The sequence below is a fragment of the Mustela putorius genome, unplaced genomic scaffold, assembly GCF_011764305.1.
Source record: "Mustela putorius furo isolate JIRA1106 unplaced genomic scaffold, ASM1176430v1.1 tig00000139_pilon_pilon_pilon, whole genome shotgun sequence".
Lineage (NCBI taxonomy): Eukaryota > Metazoa > Chordata > Mammalia > Carnivora > Mustelidae > Mustela > Mustela putorius.
In genome coordinates this window covers 11,393,001-11,406,650 of record NW_025421293.1, presented here as the reverse complement: position 1 = coordinate 11,406,650, position 13,650 = coordinate 11,393,001, and the positions used below count along the sequence as shown (strand labels likewise).

Below are 13,650 nucleotides of genomic sequence, written 5' to 3'. Positions count from 1 at the left end.
TAAGTGTGAATAAACACAATACATTCTGCTTAGGAGAACTGAAAGGTAAAAGGAAAACTTTAAATAGAAAAATAAAGAGATAAGGAACAAATATTCAAGACAAAGATTGTCCAGTGTAACAAACAGCAGCTCTTGAATAAATCAAAAGGGAAGAGAATACTAAAAATTGTGACAGAAAAAAATTTTATTTTTCCTAAAATAAAAATGTTAAGACTACATTTCAAAAGAATACAGTAAATACCTAAAAAAAAACAAGAAAAACAAAACAAAACCACCCAAAATGACAACTACCAAGACACAAAGACTTTAAAGGAAAAAAAAAAAAATCCTTTTAGGGGCTGGGCTTGAGCCAGTGAAAAGAAAGAAAATTAGATTAGCAGACTTTGATAGTGACGCTTTATGTCATTAGAAAATGGTGTAAGATACTTTTTTAAAAAATATAAACCAGAGATTTTATATCCAGCAAAAATAATTTCAAAGAAAAGGAGCACAAATTTATCAACATGTAGAACTTAGGATTACTGATTGTTTCTATAGGACCTTCCTAAGGAATCTGACAGAAAAATAAACTTTAGGCAACCAAAATGACTAAAGACAACAACACAAAGGCTGGCAGTAAACATTAAATATGTAATTAATTACTTGTAGCACAAAGATTAAATAAGAACTAAAATTAAGCAATATAGTACAATTATAAAAAATTATGGGGGGAAGCATAAGCAAATCCTAACAGTTGAGACATTCTGAGACTTTCATTCTGACACTTTTTTGTGTGTAACAAGTTAAAAAGATTAGCAGTTATGGCATATTCTATTAATCCCTGTGCCCTCGAGAATCAAGAATTTCAGTGTAAAAAAAGGAATCTTATTTATAACATAGAAGAAAAAGCCTATAGAAAAAACCTATAAAAGAAGATTTAGGGCTCAACAGCCCTAAATCTGAATTAGTGTGAACTCATAAAATATTTTAGTTCTGTCCTGCCCCCCTCCACCCCCAAAGGCCTAAAAACCTATTACTTGTAGCAATGAACAATGCCTAGATTATGTCTTAAAATACTATTTCCCACCAAAAGAAACCAGGATTTTGGAGAAATTACGAATTCCAATTCTGGAGCAGGAATATTACAAAACGAGCCATAATACCAGATATCATACCAGGTATCAAGAAAGCAATCAAAAACTACTTATCAAAAGCTGGGTTCAGTCAGAATAACACAGAAAAAGAAAATCCTGAAGAGGCTCCCACTGGCCAAACTTGGGACAATTTGAGCTCCAAAAAAGATAATAATATGGTATGAGTCTCTTAAAAAAACATAAATAAAAATGGCCATAATTATTTTCCAAAAGGTCATTTTCAAAGGATACTATCAACCAAAACTTTATCTTTAAAACTGGTAAAACAGGGGTGCCTGGATGGCCCAGTCAGTTAAGCGTCTGTTTCGATTTTGGCTCAGGTCAGGATCTCAGGGTTGTGAGATCAAGTCCCACGATGGGCTCTGTGCTGAGTGTGGAACCTCCTTAAGATTGTGTCTCCCTCTTCCTCTCTATAAATAAACAAATAAGCAAGCAAACAAATAAAATATAGATGAAATAGAGGCAAGGAATTTGGTACTTTCTTGCCTTTTCTATATAAACTGTATGTAACTGGACAAATAGTAGACAAGAAAATGGTTTCTTTATAAAAAATATTCCAGTATTAATTTAAAAAATCCAACTAAAATACCATTTTGCAATCCTCAATGATTACTAAATCTGGATCTGAAGTATCACTGGCTGCTAACATCGTAGAGACAAGAACTAAGTGCCTTCCAAGGAAAGAACATGATCTACAGTCTTGTGAAAGAGATGGAACCAGAGTTTGGACAAGGATCTGGACCCAACCCCTTTTAAAATAGAGGCTAGACAGAAAATGAAATTTTTGAACTACAGCATAATTATGCAACCCAGACCATATATTCTCAATGGGAGTGCTTTTGCAAGGGTGTGAAAAGATCTTAAGATATTACAGTGGTTTGTGACCCTCCAAAATTCAGTCCCATCCAGTAAAATCTTATTCCTTAGTATTTAATGAGAAAGGATTAGAAATAAAAATGTTTTAAAAGGTTCTATATGGGGATGATAATTTTTTTAGAAGTCTGATGAACACCTAGCTAGACTCTGGGAATTACAGGCTAAATGGATCAGGCTCAACAACAGATAAATTATAAGGAAAAAAAAAAAGGAAGAGGAAACTTAGATTTAAAAAATACATCAAAATTTAAAAATGAGATTACAGTATCTAGGAATGTACTCTTGGGTGATAAAATAAACATGAAAAAATGATTATAAAAGTCAGATTAAGAGTTAATATTGGGGGAAGGAATGAGTTAAGATCAGGATAGGAGAACATGGACACGGCTTAGAGATGGGAGTTTACTTCTTAGACTGGGTGGTGGATACAAGCATCTTTTAATCCATTAAGCCATTCATAATGGTTGAGGGAAGGAATCCAAATATAAGAGAATATACCTCGAATGACTTCATTTAGATGAAGTTTAGGCACAGGCCTAAACTGAGTTTGGGGTCAAACTTCTTTGTGTGTACTCTATTTCAAAATAGGAAAGTTAGGGGAACAAAAGCCATTATGAGAGAAAAAAAGTGGTTGCCTCTGTGAAACAGTAGTGTTTTGAACCATGTGAACCATTTTCTTGCTTTATTTTAATGAAAATAATTAAGAACCAACGTTCTTGGTGCCAAGAAAATCTCAATTTTTTCCACCTTCCTGGGAGAAACAACATGCTTTAGAGAAAGTAGACCCCATACTCTGGCTTCTCACACAATGATGCCTATACAAAGTTAAAAATCAAATAACATCAGCATTTTTCCAACATAGAGAATACTAAGTTGTGTATCAAGACTAAATTTAATAGTAAAACTTTCTGATATCTGTAACTGGACAAAGGTATCTCAATTTTTAAAAATTTACAAATCTCCCTTGAAATAAAAGTGGCATCATTTATAAACAGCATGGTAAAAGAGTTCTAATGTCAAATTTAAACTGTATTCAAATCATTACTTTTCTTTCAAATGCAATTTTAAAAAAGTATTGTGAACATAATCCCACTAGCCACGTTTCTTGTTTCTTCTTTTACCACAAGGTTCTTTCAATTTTATATTGGAAGTCAAAGGGACATGTGACTCATTTTACATATACCTAATTTAGCTAGAATGTCAAGCTTGTAGTTAAACAGATTACTGGCGGTGCTTTAAAAGCAAGATTCCTCATGAGCGAGTGGTACATACAATGTCCTCAAACTTCAGTGAGAAAAGTAGTCTGACAAGGGAATTTCTACTCCTTACTAGCTTCTATGCAAAGGTCATTAAAGTCCCTGACACTCGGTCCTCTCATCTGGGCTTCAGATCAAACTACCTAAGTATGAACCCTGGTTTCACCATTTAGTGACTCAGTGACTGAATAATTTGCTCAATCTCTTGGACCTAGTTTATTTGTAAAATGAGGATAGTTGTTTTAAAGTTGAATATATTTACCATAGTGTGTGGCACATGCCCAGTGTCACATTATGGCTACTATTATTCCCTATGAAATGGAAATTGCTATTCTTACCTTGTAAGGTTGTGCTGGAATATGAGAAGCCGCTTTGTAAATGGTAAATGTCACCAAAACAGGAGCTTGTTATCAAAAGTACACAGTAGATGTACAGTGTTTATTAGTAAGCTGACAATATAGCCAGCTTTGGGGTAGGGCTTTATTTTCCTCTTCCAGGTTACTTTTTGCTAGTTTTATGATAACTATTCAGTTAAACTTTTACTTCCTTCTATAAGAAACTTCATTTTTCCTCTGGAAGTAGCTCCTTCATCACACAGCTGAAGAAAATGGCTCAATAAATGTGGAATCCAGAAATGAGAAATGCTACCTAACAGAATAGTTTTTGCCTCTTCCTTTTATTGTAAAAATTATCATATGTACATTTGTGTCTATACTCTATAGTCAATACATCAGATAATGCTTCCAGATTAGCATACATTTTAGCACTTCCTCACCCCACAGAGAATTGTTATGTAGTACTACTGTATTGTAAAAACTTAAGAAAAATGAGGTGACAATTCTATATTCTTTTCCACCTCCTACAATTGTCCTCATTACCTTTTTAAAAATCTCCTCTTCCTTGGATGGATATAGCAACATGTGACAAAGTTCACATGTCAACTGTGTTCTCCATATGCCCTTGACTACATCTTATTCAGAGCAGTATTTCCTGTGTCTGGCACAGTTGTTGAGTAAAGGAGTGGCTCCAAAGACATCTTCATCCATCAGAGCCATATATAACCAGAGTTAGGGTTAAGTGACAACAATCAGTTTATCAGGATTTTCTTCCGTCATAAATTTCTTCTCATCCTTCTATTTGTGTTACATCTCCATTTTTCCTTCCACATGCTAATAATACTGCATGGTCCTGGGGTTTGTGATGCTCCTGCTTTCCAGAATAATCGCCATAAATATGTCTGTCACATCTGCAACACTGGTCTTGGGGTAGTATGTTTCCAAGTTAAAGAGTTAATCTCTGTGAACATTCCAGCAGAAGGTGGGCGAAGCAGAGCCAGGTAGAGGCTGCAAGAAGCTGTATGTGCCCACATCGTACACTCCACAATACTGTTTCCCAGCATGGTTTTCTGAGTGACTGTAAGTGATTATTGCTCTTCATTCAAACCCTAGCTCCTCATTTTATCCGTCATTTGGATATTCATTCGTTGTAAGCCTATACTAACGTTAAATCAATATTAAATCAACACAACAAAAAGTGAATAATGGTTATTTCTAAGTACAAAGTTTAGAGTAGGTTTTTTTTTTTTTGCTTTGTTATATTTCCTGACTTTTCTATACTGAACTTGAATTATTTATATTATCTTTTCTTTTTTCTTTTTTCAAGTAGGCTCCATGCCCAGTGTGGAGCCCAACATGGGGCTTGAGCTCAGGACGCTGAGATCAAGGAGCTGAAATCAAGTTGAATGCTTAACTGACTGAGCCACCCAGGCACCCCTACATGATTAAAATGAAAATACATTAAAGAATTAATCAAATACTACTGTCATCTTGCCATGTAGTATAAAACAGTTGTGGGGTGCCTGGGTGACTCAGTTCATTGAGCATCTGACTTTGGCTCAGGTCATGATCTGGGGATCCTGGAATCAAGCCCTACATCAAGCTCTGTGCTCAGCACGAAATCTGCTGGTCACTCTGCTGCTCCCCTTGTGTTCTTTCTTGCTTTCAAATATATCAAGTCTTTAAAAAAAAAAAAAAAGTGTTATGCACCATGGGGAATACGTACAAAGAAAATCCAACATGGATTTTGCCTCAAAAAACTTGGGGGAGTAAAATCAGTGAGAGAAACTCAGTACACAATGAAGCACACTACAAAATAAAAAGAAATAGCACAATAAAGACACTATTCCAGTTGGGAGAGGGCAGGTAGTGAGGGAAGCTTTGCCCAGATAGTTGTATTTAAGCTGAAATGAATGATGCGCTAGCTCCAAGCTTTGCCTTTAAGAGAACTTTAGGCAACTTCCACCTAGGGCTCCTGGAGGCCAGAATTACCATTAAGAAGTCTGCCTCCTGATGGAGAGAGCACACAGAAAGCTGACACTACCCAGAGAAATAAAACATAGCTGAGCCCTGCCTCCCTGCAGTCCGTGACAAGGCATGGAGTGAAAAAGCATTTTGGAAGTGGAACCTTCAGCCCTACCACCTCTGCTAGCAACATGTGGACCACGGGGGAAAAAAAGAAATCCCACATTAGTCCTTCCCAATCTCCTGAGTCACAAAATTGCTGACAAATAAAATTGTCATGTTAAGTTATACGTTTGAGTGGTTTGCTCTGTGCATCTATGGATAACTGAAGTACAGGTCAAATTTTATTTTCTAACCAGTAAGAAGTAATACAGAGACTTGTACTTTAGGAAAATCAACCTAACTGCAATGTGTAAGACTATAAAAAACATCTAGTAGCAGGAAACCCAGGAAACAAGAGGCAGTGAAGTATGAACTAGAGATAACAATAAGCAGGGAAAAGAAAAAGATGTAAGATACCAACTACGGTTAGATTCAATGGGATTTTTGTATGTAAAGAGCCATGAGGCAAGAAGAAAATAAAGGAGTCAAAGTTGACTCAGATGTTGAGGACACCTAGATGTTGGGTGACTGAAGGATGGCAATCCTATTAAGAAGGAACAAGGCAAGTGAGGAGTTCAGAATAAAAAAAAACACAATGGGTGTATATTTTAATATATAGACAAAGTGAAAGAATTAAGATAAAATGGCATTCATAACCAAAGACAGAATTATGTAGACAATTAGTCTGCAGTTTTAGCAGAGTTCAAAAGAGCTCTAAAAATCCTCGTATCAGTGTCTTTCTACAATAAGAAAGGTTTAAAACCAAAAATTAAAATCTTCACTGGGTTGGCTAAAATGTTTAACATATATAACCTAAGATTTTCCTCAAATGTAGAGTAAAAATTGATTCAGAAACTGGAATAAGCAAGCACAGTCTCATCCACAAAAGGAAAAAAAAATCGTTTTCAACAATCTTTTTACAGGTGAATCCTCTGTGAACTCATGATACGAGACCCCTTCTATCTCAATAGTGTCTGACTTATCTTCATGTAGCATGGAGGTTGGTTTGTTGGTTTTTGAATCATAAAATCTCATCATGGTAGGACCAAAATCCCATGGCCTTAGGACCCTTGCTGACACAGCTAGCCTCAGTTTGCACCCCTCCCCTATTCACAATTCTGCAGGGACCATGGCTCAGTCCCTTGAACAGGCCATGCTCCTTCCTCTTCCCTCTAGCTGGCTGATTATTTTTCACTGTCTCTGACCAAATAAACTCCATTCATCCTTGAGTTTCTCATCTTAAGTATCACCTCCTCAGAAGGAGGACCTTTCCTGACCATCCCCCACTGTTCATTCACACAACATATCACAATCCTTCAGGGTTCTTGGCACAATAATCTACAATTACTTAGGAAGCTGTATTAGATAGCTAGCTCCTCTGCTAAAGCAAGTTCTAAAGATGTAGGACCCTACATCTTACTGACTCCCATAGCCACAGGACAGAGCACATTGCCTGGCCCCAAGTAAATACTCCAGAACTTTTCGAATAAGTATCATTCATAGGTATAGCAAAATAATTAGGAGCATAAACTATGGAACCCAACTGAGTTCAAGTTCCAGCTCTGACCCTTACAAGCTTTGTGACTGTGTAAGTTATTTTTCAGTACCTCGTTTCCTTCCTTGTTAAGAACAGAACCCCCATCACTGAAGATTAAAGGAGTTAATATATTTAAAACGCTTAGAACAGTGTCTAGTACACAGTAACTGGCATCATGTTCTGTCCTTCTGACAATGAAAATAACATCGCCAGCTATGACAACTAGTTATAAGGTCTGAAAAGAACCTAACAGCCTGGAATATAACGAACACTGATTAAACAGAAGCCATCAGGAGCGTTGGGTGGCGGTCCTGGGATCGCCTGAGTTGGGCCCCCCCCCCCTGCTCAGCGGGGGGCCTGCTTCTCCCTCCTCCTCTGCCTGCCTCTCTGCCTATTTGTGATCTCTGTCAAATAAATAAAATCTAAAAATAAATAAAATAAATAAATAAATAGAAGTCATCAGAGTTAGCAAGCAAAGGTGCTCTCGTCTACCCTATTTCATAAACTTTGTCTCCTTGACTCCCATTTCAACTTTCAACTTCCTTTATTGGACTTCCTCCACACGGGCTGGAAGGCTTCTTTTTCACTTGCTGCCCGCTAACCTCTATTTAGGATTACGGGGGGGAGGGGGAGATCCCAAATCTGGCCCCAGGTTCTCCTCAGAGTCACACCATTCCCTATGCCCAGCCCCAATAAATCACCCATACAATAAACACAAACAAAGCACGGCTGTTCCTCGGCAGTCGTTCTTCACGCAAGCGTGCTAAAATTGAGGTCGGTCCTAAAATCTTCCCTGATCTCTCCCAGCTCCCAGCAGGGTAAATAAATCTTCTCTTTGCATTAGCAAAGTGCTTAGGACCAGCTCGACCCAGGCACTTGTCACGTGTGCGATATTCGGGTTATTTACAGGGCCCCTGGCTGGTTTACATGGGACCCCCGCAGGCACCCTGGGGGAGGGGAGGGGTCTCCCACAGGACTGAAGTGGCCCAAAGTTTTGAGACAATCGTTCCACGCAGTCTCCAGCCACATCCCACGCGGGAACGCCGGTCTCGTTCACTGCGCGGCGCTCCAGGCACATTTTGTCGGGCTCGCGTTCCCCGCGCTGCACGGGGTTTTGACGCACTTGGATGTCCTCACGAGGGCTGGGTGGGAGTCGCCGGCTTCCTCGAGAAGACAGCCCTCCAGAACCGAGTCGGGAGGACTGGGGACGGAGGCCCGGCGCCCCTGGGCCGGGGGCGCCGGAGTTCAGAGTCACAGGGCATCGCTGCCCGCGCGCTCCAGGCCGCGCTCGGCTCCACCGACGCCGCCTCCCGCGAGGTGCCGCCGGGGAAACTCGGTCTTTCGGCGCTTTCGCCCTCGCGCAGCAGGCCGAGGGACCGGCCCGCGAAACTTCCCGAAGTGGCGGGCGCGGGGGAGGGTCCGCCGGCCGCCTGCGCCTTTGTGGCTCCCGCCTGGCCGCCGGCCCCGCTGCTCGAGCCGCCCTGCGCTCAGCGGCGCCCCGCGCGGCCCCGGGCCCGCTCGCGTTCGGGCGGCCGCCGGGCCAGGCCCGCGCCCCCGACTCTGCGGCCCCGCCGCCCCTCACGGCCGTGGCCCCCGCCCCCGCCCCCACCCCGGGGCTTAATGGAGGCGCCGGGCTGAGACGCCACTCGCCTCACGCGGCCTGCCGAGGAGCCGGGTGCGCCCCGCAGCCGACACTTACTCGCCACTCAGCTCGCCGGCTCGCCAAGCGGGCTCGGCGGCCTCTGTCGCCACGGCTTTTAGTCACCAGGAGCGGCCGCCGACAGCTTCGTCGCCGCCGCCGCCGCGGAGGCCGCCGCTGCACTCCTTCCGGCCCCGCCGCGGCTTCACCCCGCGCCTGCGCACAGCGCCCCCTCCCGACTAATGACAGGAAGAACCATAGAGGCACGCCGGGTGCTAGGGAGGAGGGGCCTGGGGAGTAGGACCATAGAGAGGGACCTCTGTCCGCTCACCGCCCACTGAGTCTTGACTCCCCCACGAGGTGGGAGGACGAAGGAAACTGAGGCGCCCCTCCCCCAACCCCAGGAAGTGTTCCCCCTCTCCCTAGAGCTGAAAAGGAGGGTGTGTTGGGGGGGCTGTTGGGAGGGAGCAGGTGCCCATGGAAATCTACTGGATATACACTTATTTGCACCCCTTGCCTTTGGCAAATCATTCATTCAACGCATATTTTTGGAGAGCTTCCTGTGTGCCAGGCACTGTTTTAGGAACTGGGGATACAACGGTATGGAGGTCCCTGTCCTCCCAGAGCGATGTTTTAGTGGGTAAGTATATAACCAACTAGCGAACTCACTAACAAACGAACTAAATATTAGCCTAAGCAGGAAGTGTTGTGGGTCGGGGGGACCCACAGGAAAAATAAAGCAGAGGGAGGGGTAGAGAGTGACGGAGGTACAAGTGTGGTCAGGGAGTCTTCTGAAGAGGGGACATTTGAGCAGAAAATGGAATGACATAAGGAGGTGAGCTATGGCGACCGCTGGGAGGAAACACACTTCAAGCAGAGGGGCTATGCCTGGTGTGTTAGAGAAACTGTGTGGGTGCCTGCAATGCAGGGAGTGAGACAAAGAGTGGTAGGGAATGGGGGTGGGCCAGGTGATGGGGGGCCAGGTCAGAGAAGGTCTTAATACGGAATCTGTACTTTATTCTGCGATGGGAAACTACTAGAGAATTGAGAGTGGGGGCGTGGGTTGATTTTTACAAAGAGGACTCTGGTCCTAGAGAGCTCAGAGTAGAAGCAGGAATGCTAGTTAGGAAGAGACTGCAGGAGTCCAGGTAATACTGGATGGTGACTTTAACTAGTATGGTCAGGAAGGAAGTGGGGACAAATGATCAAATTAGGGATTTTTTTTTTTTCAGGGGGAACAGAGAGATTTGCAGATGGATTGGATGTGAGGTGAGAGAGAAAGGAGTCAAGGGTAAATACAAGGTTTTTGGCGTGTGCAACTGGGTGAATGGTGGTTTCGGTCACAAATATGGGAGGGGGGATTGGGAGGGATTGATTTTAGTTGGAGTAGGGAGAAAGGAACATGTTTTGGGCACGTGAAATTGCCAACTGGATCTTCAAGTAGAGACATCAGTAGGCAGTTGGGTATATGTCTGCAGCTTCAGAAAAACAGATGGTAACGCAAGACTAGGGATTTAAATTGGGAATCACTGAGATAGAGAAAATGTGTAAAACGTAATGAGTGTAGGTAGGGACGAGAGGAAAGCTGAGGATGGATTTCAGGGTCATGTCAACATCTGGAATCTAGAGAAGGATGCTGCGGAGGAAAACCAGGAGAGTGTGGTATCTCAGAGGCCAAAGAGAGAAAGTATTTCGATAAGAAGGAAATGATTGGCATTTCCAAATGCTGCTCAGAGAAGCCATACGATGGGACTGAACCTTCGGGAAAGGAGAAGGAGGGAGGTTAGCTGATAGTGAGGTCAGGGAGAAGATCTGAGAGTTTGGTGAAGAAAAGAGCAAAGGGTGAAATGACCAGCCCAATGCAGTAGTGGAGTTCTGTGATCCGAAATTTGAAATGGGGCCAGGCAGCAAGGATGTGGATCTTTCTCCAGCAACCTGCTTATGTGCAGGGGGAAGAAGGAGCTGGAGAGGTAGGAGGGGGCCAAAGAGGGGTATGCTTGGCACTGAGATTTTGGAGATGATGCACTTGTCAGTAATGATAAAGCCCATGGACAACTATGAGCATGGCTGATGTGGGGAGGAGGTGTAGATCTTCCAAGGGGAGGAACCAAGAAACAAAGGCATGGATGTAGCTAGATCATTTAAAAGGATATTAAATCATCAAGAAATATGTCAGAAACAGGGGTAGGGCACAGAATGAGACAAGTCCTAAAATCTTCAATGAATGAGAAGGAAAGACCGGTTGCACAAGGAAGAGGGTGGTAAGGTCTGATGGCACAGGCTTCTGAAGATTTAGTTAATTGTGGTCATTGTTAGTGATATGTAGACCCTGCTCCATCTTTTAAAAAAATTTTTTTTAAAAAAATTTGTTAGGTAGAGAGAGAGAGAGAGAGAGCGCATGTAAGCTCACAAGCTGGGGGAGCAATAGGCAGAGGGAGAAGCAGACTCCCCACTGAGCAGGGAGCCCCATGCAGGACTGGATCCCAGGACTCTGGCATCATGACGTGAGCCAAAGGCAGAAGCTTAAACGACTGAGCCACCCAGGTGTCCCTGGCACTGGTCCCTCTTATCAGGATGCCACTGATGAGTTCACACCTGTCCTCTCATTGAACCACAAGACAGCAGATAAGGACAGGGAACAGTCTTCAACAGACCTCAAACATATGAGCAGTACAGCAACACTGCAACATTTGCCATCCATGACCCATAAGTATTATTTTGTTCTTTAGGTGGATTCACTTTTGTCAAAATATATTTTAAAAAGGAAGCCTTATTTCGCTCCATAAATAGAAAACAAGTCTCACTTTGATTAAGCGGAAAATGACCATAAAAATGGAGTCCATGAAATACAACAATGTTGTTGAATTCTTAAAAAGTCAAAATTAGAGTGAACCAACAAATAAACTGCAAAAATTAAAATCAAGGTGTGAAGCATAGACCTGAAAATCTGCTTCCTCAAGACAAGGATGGGAATCTGAAACTAATAGAACACTGTATGTTAACGAACTGGAATGAGGGACACCTGGTGGCTCAGTGGGTTAAGCGTCTGCCTTTGGCTAACGTCATGATCCCAGGGTCCTGGGATCGAGTCCTACATAGGGTTCCCAGCTCAGTGGGGAGGCTGCTTCTTCCTCTGCTTGTCCCACCCCATGCTTGTGCGTGCGCGCTCTCTCTGACAAGTAAATAAACAAAACCTTTAAAAAAAACCTAATTGGAATTAAAATAAAAACTTTAAAAAAGCACCCAGCTGGCTTAGTCAGTAAGGCAAATGACTCAATCTTAGGGGCGTTAGTTCGAGCCCACATTGGATGTAAAGCGTGCTTAAGAAACAAACAGAAAGTGAAAAAATTAATTCAATTTAAAAAGAGAGAGAGAGAGAAAGATGGAATAGTTTGATGGACTAGTTTGTGATCAGTCGGAAGTAAAGGGAGTTTTGCTCCATGTTTTTAGTTTAAGAGAAATGATATCCGATGTCAATAAGAGGGGTCACTCTTTTTCTTTTTTTTTTTTAAAAGATTTTATTTATTTATTTAACAGACAGAGATCACAGGTAGGCAGAGAGGCAGGCAGAGAGAGAGAGACAGGAGGAAGCAGGCTCCCCGTGGAGCAGAGAGCCTGATGCGGGGCTCGATCCCAGGACTCTAGGATCATGACCCGAGCCAAAGGCAGAGGCTTTAACCCACTGAGCCACCCAGGCACCCCTCTTTTTCTTCTCTTAATGTTAATCAGCACCAGCAATCAGAAAGGGCAGAAGATACCTGCTTGCGGACAGAACTGTTGTCCAGAAGCAATACTTTCCTGTTTTCTTGGGTAGAAGCATGTGAATTCAATTTCATCTGTGGAAATTCGTATCGCGTGTGCTGGTTATATTTCCACGCAGTCATGGTGGAAGGGATGACCCCTACGAGCGCTACAAGCATTCCAGAAAGCTGGGAGTACAACTCACACCTCTGTGAGTCATCGCAAGACCGCTGCCTCTATTAAGTTTTCTGGTTACAATTAGTGGCCACTTGTAAAATCATTTATAATCACAGAGGACTGCCATTACCACAATTTGTAAATCATCTTCACTTTGTTCCCAAGAGCTATAAGTACTGCCATCACTTTTATCTAGATGAAGCTGTGCTAGTCTGGCCATGGAGGAAATTATTCCCAAACTCTGTCTGCTTTCAGAAGCAGTAATTTCCTGCTATTCGATCACATTGCTTTTTTTTTTTTTTAAATCAGTGTTATTGCAGAATGATTTATATGCAGTACAAGGTGCCCGGTTTAAGTGTACATTTCTGAGTTTTGACAGATTTATATGCCCACGCATGCAACCGCCACCACCATCAAGATAGAGATCATTCCCATCACCCCAAAATATTCTCTGGTATTTCTTCCTCGACCTGTGGTGCTCTTTCCACCATCTCTAACACTGGTGCTAGGCAACCACTCATCTGCTTTCTGTCACTTTAGATTAGAATTGCTTTCTCTGTAGTTTCAGATAAATGAGATCATAAAGCAGGTACCTTCGTGTCTGGTTTCTTTTGCTCAACGCATGTTTATTTTCTTCATTATTTTCATTGTGGCAAAACGCACATAACCAAATATTAAATCTTAACCATTTTTAAACAAACACCTCGGTGGTATAAAACACATTCATAATGTACATTGTACCAACCGCCATCACCATCCGTCTCCATAAGATTTTTCATTTTGCAAAACTGAAATTCTGTACCCGTTGAATGAGACCCCCACCTCCCCCTGGCAACCACTGTTCCACTGTCTGTCACTGTGATTGTGATTGCTCTAAGAACCTCATAAT

General features: G+C 42.4%; 1 protein-coding gene across 6 annotated transcripts in view; it reads right to left on the bottom strand.

Annotated features, from left to right (window-relative positions):
- The window catches only part of RNF216 (ring finger protein 216), a 143,128-nt gene extending 134,060 nt beyond the window's left edge, over positions 1-9,068 (bottom strand). For all 6 annotated transcript variants that reach the window (XM_045075145.1, XM_045075146.1, XM_004775008.3 and 3 more), the window contains exon 1: positions 8,904-9,068. The gene's annotated coding sequence lies outside the window, so the exon portion shown is untranslated. The remainder of the gene's footprint in view (positions 1-8,903) is intronic.
- Positions 9,069-13,650: the final 4,582 nt, after the last annotated feature.